The following is a 22,281-nucleotide window of genomic DNA, read 5'->3' as shown; positions in this document are numbered from 1 at the left end:
CCGCGCGATAGGCAGGGCATACGAACACGACATGCCGCGCGTCATCCACCACACCACACTCGGGACATAGATCGTCCCTAGTTTTCCCAATACGGTGGGTATATTGTCGAAACGATCCATGCCCCGTCAGAAACTGTGTAAAGTAGTAGTTGACGCGCCGATGCCGACATCCGTACCACCTCACTACATCCGGGATCAGGGATCTCGTCCAGGCGGCCCTTCCGACTTCGGCTGCCCATTCCCTCTGCCACGTCTCTAAACTTCTAGCTTTCTCCAGTGGTCCTGAACCTATCGCCCCGTTGCCCCTTCGGTACATTTGGACTCTCTCCCTGGCCAGGATGTGCACCGGCAGAGAACCAGCCACTACCTGTAAAGCAATGGTTGATACAGTCCTGTACGCGCTGCACACTCTGATCAGGGGTTTCCTTTGAGCCCTCAGAAGCATGTCTTTATACTTTTTCATCCGGAGGACCTCATGCCACACTGGGGCCCCGTATAATATTATGGATAATATTGATTGTAACATCATTAGCCTCTTCTGGGATCCGGGCCCCCCTATATTTGGCATTAGTTTATTCAGCGTTGAGGTCCTCTCCTCCGCCTTTCGACATGCTTCTATCACATGTTGTCCAAATGTCAATCTCTCATCCAAAGTTATACCTAAATACCTTACTGTCCGTTGGGGTCTTATTTCGGAACCTTGATATCTGAAAACTGTATCATCTCTTTTTCTTGGTCCCCTCAAGATTATTATTTCTGTCTTTTCTACTGCTAACTTTAAATCGTTTTTCTCTATCCACGCCGCGGTCTTCTCTATAGCTTTATTTACTTTTTCCGTTATACCCCGACTCATATCATCTTCCACCAGTAAGGCTAGATCGTCCGCGTATGCTATCGCTCTAACTCCTGTTCTCTTGTGAATTTCTAGTACCCCGTTATATAATATATTCCAAAGTAAGGGTCCCAGGACTGACCCCTGGGGTACTCCCGCGGTCATTTGTTTCTTTTTCTTCTTCGATATGCATACGGATCTCTCAGATAGATAGTCCTTAATTATGTTGGACAAATATTCCGGAGCACCACATTCGCCTATTCGGTTCACTATGAGGCCCCAGTTTGCTGAATTAAAAGCGTTTTTTATGTCCAACAGAACAAGGACCACCCATCTTTTCTTGCTTGTCTTAGCCGCATCCCTTATCCAGGTAGCGGCATCGACTGTCGATCTACCTTTTCTAAACCCATATTGTTGACTAGATAAAACTGTCTTATCTTCCAACATGCCCTCCAGCCTCCTCTTGACAAGTCCTTCATAGAATTTACCAAGACAGTCCAGGAGGCATATTGGCCGATAAGAAGTTGGTGAATCAGGGGGTTTCCCAGGCTTTAGGAGTAGAACCAAGTTCGCTTCCTTTAAGTCCCTGGGAAACTCTTGTTTCTGCAGTAACTCATTACATATTTTTCTGATCAAACCTGGTTTCTCTGTTGCTATAATCTTTATTGCCTCTGGTGGCAGCCCGTCAGGGCCGGGAGCTTTCCCTGTCTTCATTTCCTGACCAGCGGTTTTTATTTCCTCTTCCGTGAACTCCTCGACCATGGTAGGAAATACCTTAATAAAATTCTGTGGTTCCTTAGTGGGGAAGAGGAGCTCAGCTGATTTCATCCGCTGGTCTTCGTCGAGTCTATATGGGGCCATTATCTTCAAGGTTTTCATTGTAATCCTGTATGCGTCGCCCCATATATCCTCGTCCAGTGCTTTTATCAGGGTCTGCCACTTTTCCTTTTTCTCTCGTTTTATTTTATTATTTAATGTTTTCTTTAAGTCTTTATATATTTCTTTGAGCTCGAGGTTGCCCTGGCTTCTCGTGTAAATCCTTCGAGCTCTGAGGCATCTCTCCCGTAAACCTTCTATCTCATCCGTCCACCAGTAGGGGGATTTTTTATCATTTTTCTTCTTAACGGTGGCCAACTTTGCTGCATTTTGTAAAGCTCTTCTCAGTTGGTCAAGGTCAGAAATCTCTTCTTCGTTTATTTTTCTGACCTCCGATAGGTACTTGCTTTTATTGAAGTATGATTCTGTGTGACCTATCGTCCGTTTTAATCCCCCTTTAACCTTTATCTCATATTGTATGTAACGGTGGTAGGTAAATAATTGATCGTCGAGGACGTCCCATCCGTGCACCTTTCTGGATAGCCCTTCGCTTGCGAACGTGACGTCAATATGTGATTGGCTGGCCCCCCTTACGAATGTAGGTTTGTCGTTGTTTAATACTTGGAGGCCAGCCTGGGCTATCCATTCATTCCATAGTTCCCCCTTTTTGTCGTTTATGGGGGAACCCCATAATCTGGACTTCGCATTAATGTCCCCGGCGATCAATATTTCTTTTTCGCTTATGGCGGTGCTCATTATTTCATCAACGATGGCTTCGTATCTCATCATAGGGATGTTCGGAGATATGTAGCATGCCAGGAGGCTGAAACCCTTCAACCCGATGAGGATATGATTCCCCCCCCTGACAATGCTCTGCACTCCCACATCCCTATTTCTAATGAACACCGCCACGTTCTTTCCATTGTCTTGAACCCAACCACCGCCCGACGTAATCTTTATGTTTGGTTCGGGGACGATGAGCAGGTCTATGTCTAGCTTGCAGGCTTTTGCGAGGACAAGGTCGTGCGCTCGACGCGCCCTGCCCACGTTTACCTGCAAAATCCGTATACCAGGTTGATCCTTGAGGTCCACTTTGGTTCAGTTCCCTGAGGTCGTTTCTGCAACGGATTCGCGTCTTTCTACTGAATTAAAATTCCTACAAACTACAAAAAATAAATAAATATATATAAATAAAATAAATAAGTTGGTAAAATAGTTAAAATTTGTATAAATAAAATTATTTAATAAATAAATTATATAAATAGGTAAAGAGAATAAATAAAATGAAATAAATAAAATAAATAAATGAAATATATAAACAAAATTTGTATAGATAAAATAATGGGGTGTTTGATTTTCAATAGAGTCTATTCTTCGCGAAACTCTGTGAGAGGTGGCTTCCTGTTTCACTGGTGGACCGTATAGGGGCCCACTCCCGTTCTCCAGAAAGCAACCTCTCACCTTTTCACTGTTCTTTCTATTTTTATTTTTATTACTCACCCTTCTGGAGTTCCCCATTTCTTCCCCTGCCGTACACCCACGCCCTATAGGCTGGGCATTGCATACGGTCCATCCTGTGTCCCTCTTCTTTACAGGTTAGACAGTATGACGCACTGCTACACTGTACCGCAGTATGTCCCGTTTTAAAGCAGTTGTAGCAGCACGCTACCCTGCTCTCCCCCTTACATTCGTAGGTGTTGTGTCCATAGTGAAGACACTTGTAACACCTTGTGGGGGTGTATCTTTCCATTATAGGGCATGACACCCAGCCTATCACTATCGCATTATATTTGCGTAGCTCCTCCGCTTTTGTAGGGCGCACGGCTATGGTGGCAACCTGCTCCCCTTGTCCATTTGTTCTTAGCATTTTTATACTTACCTCTTCTTTGGGTATTCCCGTATAGACCTTAATGGCATCGTGCAAAATTTCTTCTGTGACCCCTGGGTGCAGTTTAGTAATCGTGAAATTATGCTCCTTTCTCCTAATTGCCATATTCATGCCGGACATCCTAGTATCCATTTCCTTTCTTAGCTTTTCAGCAGCTCCCTTCCCCTTTAATTTTACGAGGATATCCCCCCCGTCTGTCTTCTTCATCCTGTCTACTTTAATTCCAATTTTTCCTATATCGATCTTTTGGTTCATTTCCTTCAAGACGTCGGTATATTTCTTCCCACCAGTTTTGATTAGAAGGGCCTCTTCATGTTCTTGTCTAGCCCCTTTATCCATTTCTTTCCCTCTAATCACGATTTCCCACGTTATATTTTCTCCCCGACCCACGAATTCTAAGGCTTTCCGCACGTTTTCTTTATTTATTTCATTATTTATGATTACACGAATTGTTTCCGGCGGTTCTTCCCTCTCTTTGATTTTCTTCATGGCCCTCTCGGCCATTTCATACATACCTTGCTTCCTAGTTTTTGCTACGTACGTGTACCACAGCCTTTTTCCGGTGGCCATGGAACTTTTTTTCACATTTTCTATATATTCAATGCTTCCCTCTTTACAACCTTCAATAATTTCATAAACATCTTCCCTGATTGTGCGTATGGCGCTTTCTACCCCTCCCTCTTTTATATCGTTATTCGTTACTATCAAACATTCCTTCTTCTCTATCGTGTCTTGTAGGCCCCCCTGTTCCCATTTTGTTTTTTCGTATACTTTTTCTTCCCATTTCTTTTTGTATATTTGACTAAAATGATTAATGTTCCCCCCTTCGTTTAGGACTCTTAATATTTTTTCCGTTTCTTTTTTTTGTCTTTCCTGTTTTATTTTGATTTTACATTGTTCGCATTTCGTGTCTTCTTCCTCCCTTTGTGTCGTTTGATTTTGGGTTTGGCTAGTCTTGTTTTGTATGGTTGTTATTTCCCCTATTAACTTTCTCGCTTTCGCCTTTTTTTCTCCTTCTATGGATCCATTAGCATTTAGGATTTCTAGTACCTCCTTTAGCTTTCTTTGGATCCTCTCATTTTCGGTTTCCTCGGAATATGTTAGGCTTTCTTCTCGCTTCTCTTTCTTGAATTTTTCATTTATTTCGAGGCTATCCCCTTTCCTTTTTTTATTTTGTTTTATTTCTTCTTTATCCGCCTCATCGAACAGAAGAGCCGACAAGACGCTCTCTTCTGTGTCTTGCCACTGTACATTCCTTTGCTCTTCTTTTTCCCTTTTGGCTTCTGTTTCTTCCTCTTCTTCTATTTGCACTGAAGAATCATTCTCCCCTTTATCTTCTTCTTCTTTCTCTTCTTCTTTGTTGATTTCCTTTACCATATCATCCCCTACCAGTGTCGAGTGTTTTGGGGTACATGACCTGTTCATCTTTGGCTGCCTATTATGCCACTCCAACATTTCTTCTTCGAATCTTCTTTGTTCCTCTTCTTCTGATCTGCCGTCTTGCGGCTGTTCTTCCCTATTCTCATGTTTCTTGGTTAATTCATCGTCCTTTTTCACTTGCCTGTAGTCATCTTCCTGTTTTCCTATTTCTTTTTTTGTTTTTGTAGTATCCATATAAGTCCCACGAGTCGGGACGTGTTACATGTCCGGCGCGGCAGTGCGCCCTTACCGCGCTAAGACTGCATTACTTCGGGAGGTCGCCAGGTATCCCGAAGGGATCGTTTGCGATGCTCTAACCCTCGCATCTCTCATATCTTTGGCACGATGCCTTCCACCGTGATAGTGGGGATTATTTTATTGAGGTTTACTCCTCTAGGCTTTTTATCACGGTTGCCTCCGGACGCAGTGGCAGTCTGTATTCACAGGCTACCTGGAATTTCCGCGTAACTGCTGCCTCCCCTGTCACGCGGGATTTGGAATGGATATGTGGTAGGAAAGGTACTTTGGTGGGGTAAGACATGGCGACTACTCGCAGTGGGTATGTCGAGAAAGTTCTCGAATAAAGATTTGTGATCGGAGTTCGACGTAGAGCCCCAGCATGGTGCGTGGGGCTCCCCCTCGACCTCCGGCAACAATGCTGGAGTGGGCGAGAATAACTTTAGGGATTACAGTAGTCGTAGGGAAGTTGGAAGGTGAAATACAATAGCTGAAGGCGAAGGCGTCGCAACTGCTCACCTCAGTTGCGACGCCTTTTAGCGTCCAGCGGCGGTGTCCGGCGCTCACCCGGTGCACAGTCGCTGGACGCTGGGACTGTTCTTGGTTTCATCGGTCGTGCTCCCCTCACAGTTTTAGGGACCACGACCGGTTACTCGGCCCTCCCACCGTCGTCGAGGTAGAAATACAGCCCCGGGGAGGGAGGACGTAAACCTGGTCGTAACGTTTTTAATTCATGGAAGAGTCGAGTGTATGTTGCCTGAGTTTTATTAGGAAGTAGAGCAAAAACAGTTGGAATAACGTTGCTATACTGTACGCCATGTATTGTATACAGCTGACCAAACAATAGAGGAGTACATGTGAATGTTCCATCGGCATACCAGTGTTCACAGCTCGCCATCAAAGTTAAATTTCTTTCAGTGGAAAATATTAAAATTCTCTGTTCGTTTGGACCACTGTCAAATAAAAGAAACGGTTCGCCGTTATTGTTTCTGGTGTATTCTTCCGGAATAATAAGCTCTGTTAAGCTTCTTGGATTTGCCGGAATAGCTTCCACTCTTTGGCGTGTGTTCTGAATAGTTCGCTTTAGGGATGAAATAGAAGGTAGCTGCCCAGTTGCACCCACAGACACTTCTTGTGAAACGGTAGCTATGATTCCTTGTGTTGTTAGTTCAACTTGATGAGCCAGTTCTTTCATTCTGTTACAAGCCTTTTTTGCTTCTAATATTGACGCATCGGCAACGTGGTTGTGACTTGTACTTTTCACTACTTCATCTCCCACTGTGTGAACTCTCCCGGTACATTTATGCTTATTGTACTGAGCGCACTTCCAAATTGTCTTTTGATCAATCGTTTTTTCCTTTCTATGGATATATCCATTATACACCAACATATTGGCACCTTTTTGACTCTTTACGTAAGTTAAGACCATCTTGACAAATCGACAAGCTAATGAATAATGAGATATACGATATTTTTCCCATCTTCTTATACATCCAAAATACATTAAAAAGTAATAAAAGTACGTTTCACGAATATGGAATAATAATTACCACATTAGTGAATAACGCACAATTAGACAAAGAACTTTTGTACAATATTTATTTTAGCATTTCCAATAATGTCTTATCGTAATGACTTCATGGAATTCCTAATAAATACCTACACAATAAGGTGCCCTTATCTAAACTACTTATTCTTCACTAATCTGCATAACGACTTTCTACTAAGAACCAATTATGCTAATTACCGGTCTCTGAAAATACCAAAAATAGGTAAACTGGTACCTGGTATTCGTTTGTATGTAATATATACTGTAAATAGAACTATTATTACTGTACATTTTTAACGATATCCGATTAGGAAGAGCAAACACTTTTAAACACGCCAGTTTTTTGCTGACAGTCCTAAGCCTGTAAAAAGTGTGTAGGAAAGTACCTTTCTGAATTTAGATCCATATATTAAAATTATTCACGTAGAACAAAAAAAATACTTTCTTCATGTTAAAAATTGTTCAATTTTCAAGTATATTCACTTGAATAACCTGAAAATACCATATGAAATAATTTCCCATTCTCCTATATTTCCCATCTTCCTACACATCCAAAATACATTAAAAAGTATTTAGATATACGTTATTTTTCCCATCTTCTTATACATCCAAAATACATTAAAAAGTAATTAGATGGAATTCCAAGACTAATCGGCTCATAATGCATAAAGTTAAAGTATGCAAATAGAATTTCTTTAGAACCTTTTTGAAAACCAATTGGATGGTTTTAATAATGTAAAACATGACGCGATCTTTTTTCGCGCGATCAATTGCACGCGACCTTATTTCGTCGGCGCTGTTTTTTCGCCGGCGACCTTTTGATACGCGCTCAAATGTGCGCGACATTTTTTCGCTCGACCAATTGTTGGCGACCTTTTTTCGCGACACCGTCGCAGAAAACGACAAGGTCAACCAAATCAACGGTAAAGCGATAGGTAAACGCTGATCCAAGGAGTTGCTACATATTTGTGATCAGAGCCGACATTGAAAGAGGATATGTGAAGATACTTCTAATGTATATGAGAACGTAGAAGATGATCAGAGAACATTTCATACGATTAAGTACGAGTTGCTTTTTGAAACTCTTTGAAAGTTCCATCTAGTTTCTGTTATCTACTCTTAGTATTGGCCAATCAGTCCAGGAAACTATTTGGTGGAAATTCCCTAAGATTATCACGAGCAGAAAGTCGAAGTACCTTAGCTCAGTGTCAACTGTAATTACTGCTTCTTACAACTTCTTAACATAGCAGATAATGGTGTATCTGCAAAAGACCACACTTCTTCTTCTTCTTATACTTGATGTAGATCTGTCGATCTGGTAATTCCGACGTTGAAGTATTTCTTGAGAGGTATGTAGACTACCAGCTATCTCTCCATCTTTCTGGTGATCCCCCGGTGGACACTTGCCTGCTGGTTTTCCTTCTAGCGCAATTCTTGGTAGTCTGTGCTCCTCCATTCTTTTTACATGACTGAACCATTCTCTTCGTCTTTGCCTGCCCCATCTGACTACATCTTGCACTTCACATTGTTCCCTGATGATGTTGTTTCGTATTCTATCTCTTCTTGTCTTCCCTGCTATTGCTCTTAGTGTCTTCATTTAGGCTGTTCGTAGCATGCTTTTAGTTTTATTGGTGTCTTCGCTTGATTCAATGCCATAAGTCATAACAGGTCTGATGCAAGTTTTATAAATTCTAACTTTGCTGTCCATTCTCATATATGGGTTATTCCAGACCACATCTCTCAAACATCCGGAAAGACATCGGCCTTGTTAATTTGTCCTCTTAGGTCTCAGGCTGGGTCATCAAAATACTACACTATATACTGTTCAAAAAATCTCCACCTGAAAGAGAGATTTGTAGCAACTTAAGGCGCGACAGCTCAAATAAACATAAAGTTTTCTTCTTCGGCATTTTTCCATTATGAGTTCGCCGTTTTAACCCTCTGCAGGTTTCTATCCTCCCAGTCACCTTCTCTGAGACTTCTCTCCATCATCGCATTCCTTATATTTATATGTTTTCCATCTCATAGTCATAGCTGGTAATCCTCTCCGTCTTTTTCTATGAGGTTCCCGTTCCATTATCCTTTTTAGTCACATATAGCCTCACATTCTTTACACATAACCATACCAATATAGTGTTCCATTTTTTTTGGTATTGAGCATTCTACTTACGTCCGGTTCCATATTTTCTGAGTCCTTGTTCTGTCACTTCTGGTAATTTGAAGACATCTTTTCATACAGGTCAATATTTTATTTCATATTGTTATTGTCATTGGTCATACGTTCGCTTCGTATAGGAGGGTGATATTTTCCACGATTCTGTGAAAGATTCTGTGCAATATTATATCTTTTGGTCCCATGATTCGTACTCTAGTTTTAATTTTCTTATCATATATTTAATCTCCCTTTTTCTTGTGTAAAAATGACCTGATAGTCTGGTAAAAGTAATGACGTGCCATAGATGAGTGCAATATGTTTCCTTGTATTGGTATCCCAATTGTTCCACATTTTCTATACAACCTTTACTATACCGCTGGAATAAGCCCACAAAACATGAAAAAAAAAGCAGTGGAATGGGAATACCCCTAACAATACCGCTGATAATCAGGTAGTATTTGCACAGGACCACGGTGATCTGGAATATATGACAAGAAAATTATTAGAAGAGTGTCGAAGATGGGGTCTGTAAGTCACATAGGAAGACAACAAAACTGTAAATAAGAGGAGAGACAAGAACATAATATGGAAAGATGATAGAGAAATTTATTGTTATCCAGAATATAAGTAAAGTTAGAACACTCTACAAGACCATAAAAGAAAGAAATGCGCAAGGCAGACAAGCTATCTACACGGTTTGGAACTAGAATATTTTGAAATAAAATAAAATAAGCATCTATAACTCCCTTATTGAGAATATAGTAACATATTAGACAAGGCGAAAACGGCGTTTTTTGCATAATCACATTCGTGAGACACCCCAGAATAAGGTTCAAGAAGTCGCCCACGCAAAAAGTGGTCCAAATTAAAAAAAAATTTATTTAAATTGCAAAAATCAATATTTTTGGCCCCACAATTTTTTTTTAGATTTTTGGGACCATTCTGGACAAAAAATGTCTGTTATATTTTTTCTCTAAAGTTAATCGTTTTCGAGTTATAAGCAATTTAAAATTTGAAAAAGCGAAAATGGCCATTTTCAAGGCTTAATAACTCAGTTAAAAGTTGTTATTATGAAAGTTAGAAAGTGGCTAAATCAAAGTTTAAAGCCCCCCGCCTAAAAGATCCTGAAGAAATTTTTGTCATTATTTTATTACTAAGCTGTTATTTTTAAGTAATAATAATGAGCGCCATGCACGTGTAAGGAGGCCGTAAATGCTAAGTGAGAGAGAGATGCCATTCCGGCAGTCCACTTGTGCATCTTATTCGCACTCACATTTACAGCCGCGTCAATACGATCTAACCGCTCATTGTTATTAATTAAAAATAACAGCTAAGTAATAATTTAATGACACAGATTTCTTCAGGATTATGTAGCGGGGGCTTTAAACTTTGATTTAGTCACTTTGTGACTTTCATAGTAATAATTTTTAACCGAGTTATTAAGCTTGAAAATGGCAATTTTTGCGTTTTTCAAATTTTAAATTGTATATTACTCGAAAAAGATTAACTTTACAGAAAAATTAAAAGAGGCCGTTTTTGTCCAGAATGGTCCAAAAAACCTAAAAAAAATTGTCAGAGCCAAAATATTGATTTTTGCAATTTGATTAAAAAAAATTGTTAAAAAAAAAATTGGACCACTTTTCGCGTGGGCGACTTCTTGAACCTTATTTTGGGGTGTCTCACGAATGTGATTATGCAAAAAAATCTCATGGGAATATTTTTCCCAACGAACCCGCCGTTTTCGACTTGTCTATATTATATTATAAAAGTGGAGCATGGCACATCGAAGATAAAACAAAAAAGATAATCACAGCTAAAGAGCTAGATTTCTAAAGAAGAGCAGAACACTGTTCTGATATGGCCACGTACAATGCATTAACGAGCGAAGACTACCAAAAAAAATCTGGAATGTTCACCAATAGGAGCAAACGGAGAATAAGATCTAGAAAAAGTTGAAACTAAGACATAAACTGAGAAATAGAAATAGAGAGAGTTAACTGATAATATGTGGGCTGAGGGAGGACGCTATAAACCGATGTATATACAGACGTATAATAATACAAGAATAAAAAACCGCTAAACGCCGTAAAAATGAGTGGCGCATACAATATTCCAGTTATAATACAAAAGATCTGATATGAATATTACGTGGCGCGAAACTGTATTTTCATTTTGATGCAGAACCAAATTCTAGTTTTATTTTAAAAGATTTTTCCATAATATTTGCTAAATTTGAAGTAAAACGCGCCACAAAAGAGTAACTTTGATACAGTTTGAAATTCTTTTGTGGCGCGTTTACTTCAAATTGTGGTTTAAATGGTTTAAATATAAACATCTCAAAAACAAAAATAATGACAAATTTGGTACCCAACCAGAACATCAGTATTGGTGGGAAGGAAATAGAACTCGTAGATAGATATAAATACCTGGGACATGAAATTACGATTGGCAGGGATAACCAGACTCATGAGCTGAAGAGAAGAATCGGTCTTGGGTGGGCAGCATTTGGAAAACTGAGAGAAACTTTTAAAAGTGAGTTACCCACATGTCTAAAGAGAAAGGTATTCGATCAGTGCGTCCTCCCAGTCTTGACGTACGGATCAGAAACACTTACCTTAACTAAAGCCTCGGCTACCAAACTAAGAGTCACACAGAGAAGAATGGAGCGGTCAATGTTAGGAATAACTCTGCGAGACAAAATCAGAAACGAAGAAATCAGGAGAAGGACAAAGGTGACTGACGTCATCGAGAGGATAGCCAGGTTGAAGTGGAGATGGGCAGGACACGTAGCCAGAATGACAGATGGGCGATGGACGAAGAGGTTATTGGAATGGAGGCCAAGAGAAGACAAGAGAAGCGTCGGTCGACCGCCTACAAGATGGACTGACGACTTAAGAAAGGTAAATAAAAACTGGATGAGGGCGGCGCAGGATAGATGGGGTTGGAAACGAGGGGAGGAGGCCTATGTTCAGCAGTGGACTTTTGAGGCTGGATGATGATTACTTCAAATTTAGCAAATATTATGGAAAAATCTTTTAAAATAAAACTAGAATTTTGTTTTGCATCAAAATGAAAATACATTTTCGCGCTACGTAATATTCGTACCAGATCTTTTGTAGCTGGAATATTGTATGCGCCACTCATTTTTACGGCGTTTAGCGTTTTTTTATTCTTGTATCAGGAGTTTTTCAAAGATATTTATAAATTAAATATATGAAGTTGAATGCATTGTTTCTCGATTACACGTTAAGCTTTATAAATGGTCGCCTTTGTCGCATTATCTCTCAAATGATCTAGTAATCTAAGAGCTCGAGCCGAAAAATCATCGTCATAAGTAATACGGAATTTTTCATGTGAAATGTCTCTATTGTATATTGATAATTTTGACCCCTTTCAGGCTGACACCTCAGTGGATACAGGAAGTAGCAATAAGGGATGAAAGGGGAAAGTTAGTGTAGTCTTTAAAGGTTTTCACCTCCTATTTTGTTAAACCCCCATCGATTTGCATGAAAATTCGTGACTAGATAGAACATACCTCAGGAAATAAAAATGATCTGGTTCCAACTTGCACTTTTACCTTGGGGGTGGATACCACCCCTCCTCGGGGGTGAAAACGATTTTATTAAAAATAACCCCACAAATCGATAGAGGGACAAATTATAAATAAAATTTGTTATATCATGTTATTAAAATAAATCAATATTTTTGAGTTATTAAAGATCAAAGATTTGTCTGTTTAAGAGCACATGCGTGAAGTTACGGATGATAAAAAGAACATATTAATTAATTGTATGTTACTAAAATATTATTTTTATATTATTTCGATTTTTTGAATTTAGCAAAAGTGTATTCGAATATGTCAAATGTACCCATTATTGGACACCCCCCAGTTTCTGGACATATTCAGTTTATAATGAAAAAAAAATTCAATTAAATATCGAAATAATATAAAAATAATATTTTATTAACATACAATTAATTACCATGTTCTTTTTATCATCCGTAACTTCACGCATATGCTCTTAAATAGACAAATCTTTTATCTTTAATAACTCAAAAAGTATTGATTTATTTTAATAACATGATATAACAAATTTTACTTACAAATTTGTCCCTCTATCGATTTGTGGGGTTATTTTTAATAAAATAGTTTTCACCCGCGGGAAGGGGTGGTATTCACCACCAGGGTAAAACTGCAAATGGCACCAAATCAGTTTTGTTTCTTGAGGTATGCTCTAACTAGTCACCTATTTTCATGCAAATCGATGGAGGTTTAACAAAATAGGGGGTGAAAACCTTTAATGACTGCACTAACTTTCCCCTTTCATCCCTTATTGCTACTTCCTGTATCCGCTGAGATGTCAGCCTGAAAGAGGTCATAATTGTCAATATACAATGGACATACAGGAAAAACTCCATATTACTTATGACGATGATTTTTCGGCTCTAGCTCTCCGTCTATAGTATCCATCGAATGTACACTAGATTTTTTTTCTATTCGAAATAAATTGAAAAAAAAATATTGGGATGGCCGGTAAATGAACTCGAATTGCCCGTTGCCAGATCAAATTTAGCGTCGTACTCACTACACTAACTTTTGTAGCTTAATAACACATTTTGTAACTTAATACATTTTGTAGCTTAATAACTTCTAAACGGCTTAACCGATTTTGATCACTAAACATGAGTTTGAAACTTGACAAGTAGTATCTGATGTATCTAAGGTCAAGTATGATAACTGAAGCTATTACAGAAATTATTGAGCTTGAAAAAACGTTTTGTCCCATAGGAAATAAATTTGATTATATTTATGAAGCCTATAACTTAAAAATTCGAATTTTCCCGGATATGAGGTATACACTGATAGATTCGTCTAGAGTCCTTCTACAAACGCTCAGTTATTGGCGCAATTCGTAGGTTTAAATTTTGAGTAATTGTCGAAAAACCAAAATTTTCAAAGTTTAGTTTTTCAGTGTTTCGGATATACTGAGCGGTGTGTATATCTGATCCTGACGGCTTAGACACCATTTGAAAGCTTAACTCAACACTATTGATTTGGTGTGTTAGCGGTTCTCCTGTCTCTTCTTGGTCCGAAGATATATACCCCCAAAAAATATGCCGTTTTGTACCTCCCAAGTCCTATAGCTGGCTTATGGGTGATCAAAAGTCACAAACTACACCGGTTCTGAATCGGCCCTGGTCCCCCCTTCAAACAGAAAAAAAAATTCGGATCGGTTTAACTTTTCCACACACATATATACATACATACATACATACATAGGGTCTGTTGTATAAAAAGAAGTATTTGCTTTTACTTACAAATATTCAAGTATTTACTTAATAGTAATTGAATAAAGTCATTTCTTTAATGCTTTATTTAATTACTACTAAGTAAATACTTAAATACGAGGAAGTAAAAGCAAATACTGCTCTTTCGTTCACAAACATTTTCCCCTTTTTAAATAAAATTTGAGATATATTTCTGAGCTCGGTAACTTTTGAATGGTATAACCGATTTTAAAAATTAGACATGTGTTGGAAAGGTAATAATGATCTGTGCTATCAGAATCCGCAAAGGTCGGACTTAAATTTTTGAAATTTTTGGCAGGTTTGGGGACGAGAACGAAAAACAGACCATAAATAGGAAGGGCCATAAAATCCACAGCCTTGGACCAAAATGGATGGTTGACATATAGACGGGTGAGTCTTTTCCTGAACTTTAAGATGGGAGTTGGCCCAATTTTCAATTCAGTCAGATTTAGAAAATCGAAAATTTCTTGTATATATATAGTGTCGCGTGTAGGGGGGTTGTGAGCCACTGGCAAGAACTGCCGTTTTCTGGTAATTAACCAAGTATGTAGATCTCGTAGTTCCAGGTTTTCCCTTTTTTACGCTTGTGTTGTGAATCCTGTTTTTATTTCTCGTTGCTTTACGTACTGTAAGATTTTTTATAACCATATCTCAATGTAAAATCATGCTACATTAACATTTCTTAATAACTTTATTTGCTGTATGAATTACTTATTAAGAATGAAATCCTACGCTTTTCTTTGAAGTAATAATAAAATTATACCCTTCAAAATTTGCATTTTCGGGTTAAAGTGTGTTTTAACCTTCCTTTCTTACCGCTTTTATATCTAAAGTAATGTATAAAAAGCCATAAAAAGGGGTCCAGACAGACCTAGCGACAGCTTTATCTTATCTCTCGGGCAAAAATCTATTACTGGCCTACAATTTTACGATCGTTCACCCAGACTCACCCCTACGAACGTGCGCCTCTGTCTGCCTTGATCGATCTAAGCCCGCGCACAATGAGTCTCTCCTGTAACGCAGGGTGCAGTCGTTGCTCGGAAAATTCGGAAAACTCGGTGCTATTTTAACATCTCGACGGGCCACTCGTCGCGTTCTCTATTCACCCTTTCAACATTAAAAAATCACTGAAAACATGGCCTAATTTTTTATTATTTCACCGTGATCGTAATTGTTGTAAAGTTAGTGACTCTGGGGAATTGATTCGGGTTTCAAACAGACCGTTTTTCTTTATCTTGTCGAAGTGTTCACAGGTTGTGGCTGGTGGTTTCGGAGTGGAAACGTCAAATCCTGATTACTAATAGTAACTACGGTAACTATCTCTTTTTATTTTAGTTTGGGCATAAAAACAGTGTTATATTTAGATAAAATGATCGATACTGTTATTATTGGGAAGTTTATCAACACTTTCCCTTTATCTATAAATAAAGTAAACCTTGATCATCTGGAAAATGTCGAACTATTTCTATTCATGTTTGTAGATAGAAAATGTATATTATTATTCATAGTTTTGGCACAAGCATGCCGTATATAAGAAAAGAAAAGGTGTATATTTACTTTGAAAACTAGGCTAGAAATAAAACAATTCAAATCTGGTACAAAAAATACATCGATATTATATTTTAACGTTTCCTTGCTGATCTTTATTACCTGATGATGGCGATAGATATGTGATCAAAATTAACACAAGAAAACAAGATTATGTAAACCAAGCATATTCTATCGGCTTCTTCCTTATATTAATCCCCTTCTGCCAACTGATTACCACTATGTGTCTTCTCTTTTTTTTATATAAATTTTATCTAAGTTTAAGTTCCATTGCGTCTATTAATTTATTAGTAACTTGTATTCTACATTTTTTTGTATACTTATTCCTTTTTTTTGTTATGTATAAATAATATATTATTACCCGTTTCCTCTTCTGCTTTATTTGTTGTTTCAACCTGTTGTAACGTTGTTCCGTTATTGTGAAACTTTATAAAATATTTGTCTTCTCGGGTACTTTTCGAAAAAAAAAAACCTCAAGGACTAACTACTACTAACTGTATAAGGACTACCTAACTGTCTTCATTGGCATCTGAGAATGTACGTGAACTATCGAGGGAGAAAACTACAAGACTGTACAAAGTTTTGTAACAATATAATTCTAATTATTTTTCTTAATAGAAATCCTCTAGTTTTATAGTTAGATAAATAAATAAATGAATAATATAATTAATATGGTATACATGTTGGTGCGTTAGAAAACAATATGAGATAACTATAATAATATGTCAGAAATATATTCCAAATTGTTAAGATTAATTAGTATATGACTTAAAAATTCTTTAAATTTAATTTTATATTAATTATAATTAATAAATACCATCTGACTATATTGTTCTCTATATATTCACTGTATATTCTGGTCATTGTGTGTGACAGGTGGTCGTTGCGCCATATTGATCGAATTAGAAAATGTGTTACATTGTTTCGTTATTAAATATGTGTTAGTTTTTTTATTTAAACAAAAATAATCCAGCATCAACCGCTGAAAATTAGTAGCAGGTGCTATAACACAAACTACAATTTTTCAATTTTTATATACATTTTTACATAAATTTCAGGTACATAACTTAAATATATTATTTTAAATATTGTACAATTTGCTAACTTTTTAAGTATTTCCGTATGTACTCACTTATTACAGTGTCTAATAGTCAATTGGATGTTTGCATCTGCTGATTTAGTCATGATAATGCATTTAGTTTTCTACAAATTCATATTCAGTTCATATTCATAACAGCATCCATGAAAACGTTGCATTACGTTCTATAAATCATTGTTGTTATCCATAATTATTATTATATTGTCTGCAAAACATAAATTATTAATTTTTCCATTGCTAGACATACCTTCTATTGAATCTAAATGCATTTCTTTAAATTTGGCTTCACTGTAGACATTGAAGAGAAGTGAGGACAGCACGCAATCCTGAGGGACTCTTCACTGTATTTTTGATATATCGGGTGTTCTGGTTGTCAACTCCTGCCTTGGCAATTTTATTCCAACATAGATTGGATATAATTTTCATGTGACCACTGTCAATATTTTTTCTTATTAATATATCCACAAGATTTTCATGTTGAACCTTATCAAATGCCTGTTCGGAACCTACAAAACAAGTATATATACTGATTCATTTATATGCGTCTCAAGCCAGACAAAGCATGTCTTGTAACCATTCCATTCCTAAACCCAAATTGTGTCACCAATTTTATATTCAAAGTTTCAACAACTTTGCTGTTCAATTTTCAACAATGTTTTGAGTGTGTGACGGATTAAAGTTAGGTATTGTTCTGTGATTTGAGCAGGTTCTTGCACTTGACTTTTTGGGAATTGTTACAATGGTCGATTGCAGCTATTGTGTGGAGTTTGTGGCAGTCTAATATTAGAATTTAGAGTCTTATTAATTAAATGGGCGAATCATCTGGTACAGTAGTTTTGCTATATTTTGTGTTCTTGATGGAATAGATGACTTCTTCTTGTAACATTGGTGGTCTGGTAGTCTCTGTGGTTTCTAGTGACAGTTCTTCTCTTCATTATTAAATATTTGTTGGATGTAACTATGTAGTTGATTGCCACAATCCCTCCTTCACATCAGTAATAATATCCTCTTTTATCCAGATTTAAAGTAATCATACTTTTTATTTAGATCTTCTACTTCCTTGCATGTATCGAAGAACCGCCTCTCAGGAGGAAAACCTCCTGAATTTTGTTTCTAATGTTTCTCTGAATTTATTTGAATTTATTTAAGTCTTTTTAATTTATATTTTCTTAATACAAGTCTTACTTGGCACACATTCGTGGCACAATATGGTTGTTAAAGTTTTCGCTTAGGGTTTCACCATGTTCCCAGAGGTTATCTTCTAACATCGGCGTTAAGCCTTCTCAATCTCAATACCTTAGAATATAGATTAAATTATAATCATGACCATTGTTTGGTTCTGGGGCTAGTTAGCAAGTATATGAGTTCACTGATGATGGACTGATAGGTCCGAAAACATTCGTTCTGAACACACTTTGTACAATCAATTGGGATTTTTAGGATTTTTTTATATTATACCTATTACATAGAAGTTGTTTTACTTCGATGTTAGAGTTTATTTAACTATATGGTATACAGCCAACTCAGGGAATTATATTGTATACAATACCGGGTGTCCACTTATATTTTCCCCCATTTTAACTGCCTATAACTTCTGAACGGTTAAAGATAGAAATATGCGGTTTTCGCTGAAATGTTTCATTTTAGTAAAAGTTTTGTCTGAATGGATTGAATTTTTTATATCGCTTTCAAACACGAAAAGAAAAATGGCGGATTTTTGAAAAAAACGTTGTTGACTTTTTTTTAATGGAACACCCAGTATATTTTTCTGTAAATTGAAAGAAAGGTCATTCACCTATCCAGCGATATAAAGCTTTTCAAAATCGGTTGGCAAATCACTAAGTAATTAATTTTTAAGATGAGCGGTGCAACGTGGATATCACATATCTAAATAACATAACTAATAAGCAAAATGATATTATTTTATGTGATTTCCACATTGCATCTCTCATTTTAAAAATTATTTGCTCAGTCATTTGACAACCGATTTTTAAAAAATTTATTTCGCTGGATAGGTAAATGACCATTTTTTCAAGCTACAAAAAAATATACTGGGTGTTTCAATAAAAAAAGTCAACAACGTTTTTTTATTCAAAAATCCACCATTTTTTATTTAAAAGTGATAAAAAAACGGTCATTTACCCAAAAACTTGAAAAAACGGTGATTTACCTATTCAACGATATAAAAATTTTTAAAATCGGTTGTCAAATGACTGAGCAATTAATTTTTAAAATGAGAGATGCAATGTGGAAATCACATACATAATATCAATTTGCTTAGTTATGTTATTTAGGTATGTGATATCCACGTTGCACCTCTCATTTTAAAAATTAATTACTCAGTGATTTGACAACCGATTTTGAAAAACTTTATATCGCTGGATAGGTGAATGACCTTTCTTTCAATTTTTTTCAAAAATCCGCCATTTTTCTTTTCGTATTTGAAAGCGATATAAAAAATTCAATCCATTCAGACAAAACTAAAATAAAACATTTCAGCAAAAACCGCATATTTGGGGGAAAATATAAGTGGACACCCGGTATAATATATATTGTATATACTATACTATACTATATTGTATACATTATAATAATTTAACTATATGGTATACAACCAACCCTTTTTAGTTTATATTTTCTTCGTCCGTCAATTAGTTCAAGAATTTCTACTGTAATAAGGTTTTCCTTTTTCTCCAAGTAGTTTCAGGGTTTCTTTTCAAATGGACGCAAAGGAATGTTGAATTTTAGGTGGATATGGGTTGGAATATGTCTTAATCGCAATCAATTTAAATTCTAGCTTTTGCTTGAGTGGGAGTTTTTTCAAAAAATAACTTCGAAATAGAACTAAACATCATTAAACAAATAGCAGTAAACAACGGCTATAACGAACAAACAGTTAACAAAATTTTAAACCAAAAACTCCACAAGAAAGCCCTGAAATTAGTGTATCCACCACCACAGAAAGAACCCAGTACCTTCTGCTCTCTCACATATACTGGCAAGATAACAACAACAATAGCCAGATACATAAAAAAGAAAGGAATAACACCAGCTTTCAGAACTAACAACAACTTAAGCAAATATATTAAGAACAATAAAAGCCGAAAGAGAAAGCAACTACAGAGTGGTGTGTACAAACTAACATGTGGTGACTGTCCGAAAACGTACATCGGTCAAACTGGCAGAACTTTTGACAAACGGATAGCAGAACACAAAAGGGCATTCAACAATAGAAAAACAGACACTTCTACATACGCACTTCACCTTCTAGATCATAATCATTCTTTCAATGAAGAGTTTCAAATTCTACATATTCAAAATAAAGGCCTTAAGCTATCTTTTTTAGAATCTATGGAAATTAATAAACTGAAAAATACAGATATAATTCTGAATGACCAACTCGAGACAAATAGCTCCCCACTCCTCAACCTCTTCAGTTGAAGATTAAAAAGGCAAACACATTGTAAACTATATTACTTGAGAAAGGCACTCCGCCGAAACAGCTGTAGTCACTTAGATATAATAAATTTTGTGGAAGTATAGAAAACAAACGTTTTCAGTCTTTTATTGTTAGATAAAATGAACTTCCATCAAGTAACGGTCGAATCCATCAATTTTTTATACTTATTTTTTTAAAGATATTATAATACGATATGTTATGTTTATATTTTTATTCTTGTTTTAAAACCTGGGCAAGGATCATAAAAAACAAAATGAGAACTAAAAATTTAATAGATAATATACTCGTAATATCTACCAGTAAAAGAAGTTGAATAAATACTGCTGTTTTTAGTATTTCGTATAACCAAATGCCTGCGTGATGATGGCGACATTATATTTGATCAAAATTAATACAAAGTCCATTTACACAAAGCATATTATTCTACCTGTTTCTTCCTTATATTAATCTTCTTCTGACAACTAATGACCACTTAACTAGTCTTCTCTATTTTTTATATACTTCATGTATAAAATGTGTATCAATTGATTATAATAGCCACTCCTATTCTAGATTTTTTGTATAATCCTTATGTTATTTATACGGGTACTCTTCAGAAAAAACATCATTTACTAAATGTATAAAATACTAACTCTCTTCAATGAACACACTTTTCATGACAGAGAATGTACGTGGACTATCGAGGAAAAAAAGAGATGGAAACTAAAGAAGAAGATATAATTAGTGTTATGTTAGGTTGTATATAAATATTATAGTTATAGTTATTATTCTCTTCTTATTTTCCTCCCAACTTTTTTATGTTTTGTGTCCATGCCGTGTTTCGTATCTCTCTAAACATACACATTTCAAATATTCAAGTCTGTTCAGGATATCTAAGTTTAAAGTTCACGTTTATATGCTATTTAGTAGAACTATGTGCAGAATTCTTAATACAAATAAATGACAGACTACGGCAGACTTAGTTTCTTGCTTAGATAAACTTAATCTCCACGTTGTTAGAATTACATTTAGTTTCTTGGAAACTCAAGTTCATATTCTGTAAGTACTTACAGAATAACTCCTTAAATGTTAACCCACTACCAGTTGTTGGGATTTGTATCCTCCTCCTACACAGTGCTAGTCAAAAGTCCGGTCCCCCCCTCGTATCTTTTGAACGGTTATACTTCTAATAGTGAAATTTGGACGTAGGAAATAAACCGACGTAGGTTTCTTAACTAGTCATAACAGGTGACGTAATAGTGACAGATGACGTTACAGCGCCACTGTGATAGATAATTTTAAATAGGACCTTATGGCAAGTGATAACTCGTTTGAGAGGTATTGAAAATACCTATTCAGTCATACTAATTGTGTTTGAGTTTGAGCTCATTTTGAAGAATAAATAAAACAAAATATAAAATTGTAGTTTCGCATTTAATTAATAAAAAATCAAACTTCCGCATATGGTTATTTGTCAAAAAGGTTGACGTTGACGGAAAAACTACTAGAGAACTGAAAAACTTCAACTTTTTTGACAAAAAAAACATAGGCGGACATTTGAATTTTTATTAGTTAAAGTGCGAAACTACAATGTTATATCTATTTAATTTATTAGCCAAAATCAACATCAATTTAAACCCAAAAAAATTAGTATGACTGAATAGGTATTTCGAATACCTTTCAAACAAGATATCACTTGCCATAAGGTCCCATTTAAAATTATCGGTCAGAGTGGCTCTGTAACGTCATCTGTCACTATTACGTCACCTGTTGTGACTATTTGAGAAGCCTATGTCCGTTTATTTCGTCCCTCTAAATTCCACTATTATAAGTATACCCGTTCAAAAGATAAGAGGGGGGAATGAACTTTTGACTAGCACAGTATATGTATTTAGGTTTTTCCTGATTAATTAGACTCTGTAAGCATACGGAGCGACCCAATTAATTCGTGCACTCGTCGTAATGCCAAGTCGGCATAAGCAAGATATA

At 36.4% G+C, this 22,281-nt stretch overlaps 2 protein-coding genes across 5 annotated transcripts in view; both read left to right on the top strand.

The window, feature by feature from the left end:
* The window catches only part of LOC114340427 (uncharacterized), a 643,253-nt gene that overhangs the window by 135,887 nt on the left and 485,085 nt on the right, over positions 1 to 22,281 (top strand). For 2 of the 4 annotated variants that reach the window (XM_050655885.1, XM_028291171.2), the window contains exon 1: positions 15,279 to 15,518. The exons of the other annotated variants lie outside the window; for them this stretch is intronic. The gene's annotated coding sequence lies outside the window, so the exon portion shown is untranslated. Of the gene's footprint in view, positions 1 to 15,278; positions 15,519 to 22,281 lie in introns of those variants that run through there. 4 annotated transcript variants of the gene reach the window in all.
* The window catches only part of LOC114331213 (G-protein coupled receptor Mth2-like), a 680,964-nt gene that overhangs the window by 539,455 nt on the left and 119,228 nt on the right, over positions 1 to 22,281 (top strand). The window lies entirely within an intron of this gene.

This window comes from Diabrotica virgifera, chromosome 7, assembly GCF_917563875.1.
Source record: "Diabrotica virgifera virgifera chromosome 7, PGI_DIABVI_V3a".
NCBI lineage: Eukaryota > Metazoa > Arthropoda > Insecta > Coleoptera > Chrysomelidae > Diabrotica > Diabrotica virgifera.
Note: the sequence above shows the minus strand (reverse complement) of the source record. Positions and strands in the feature narration are given on the sequence as shown.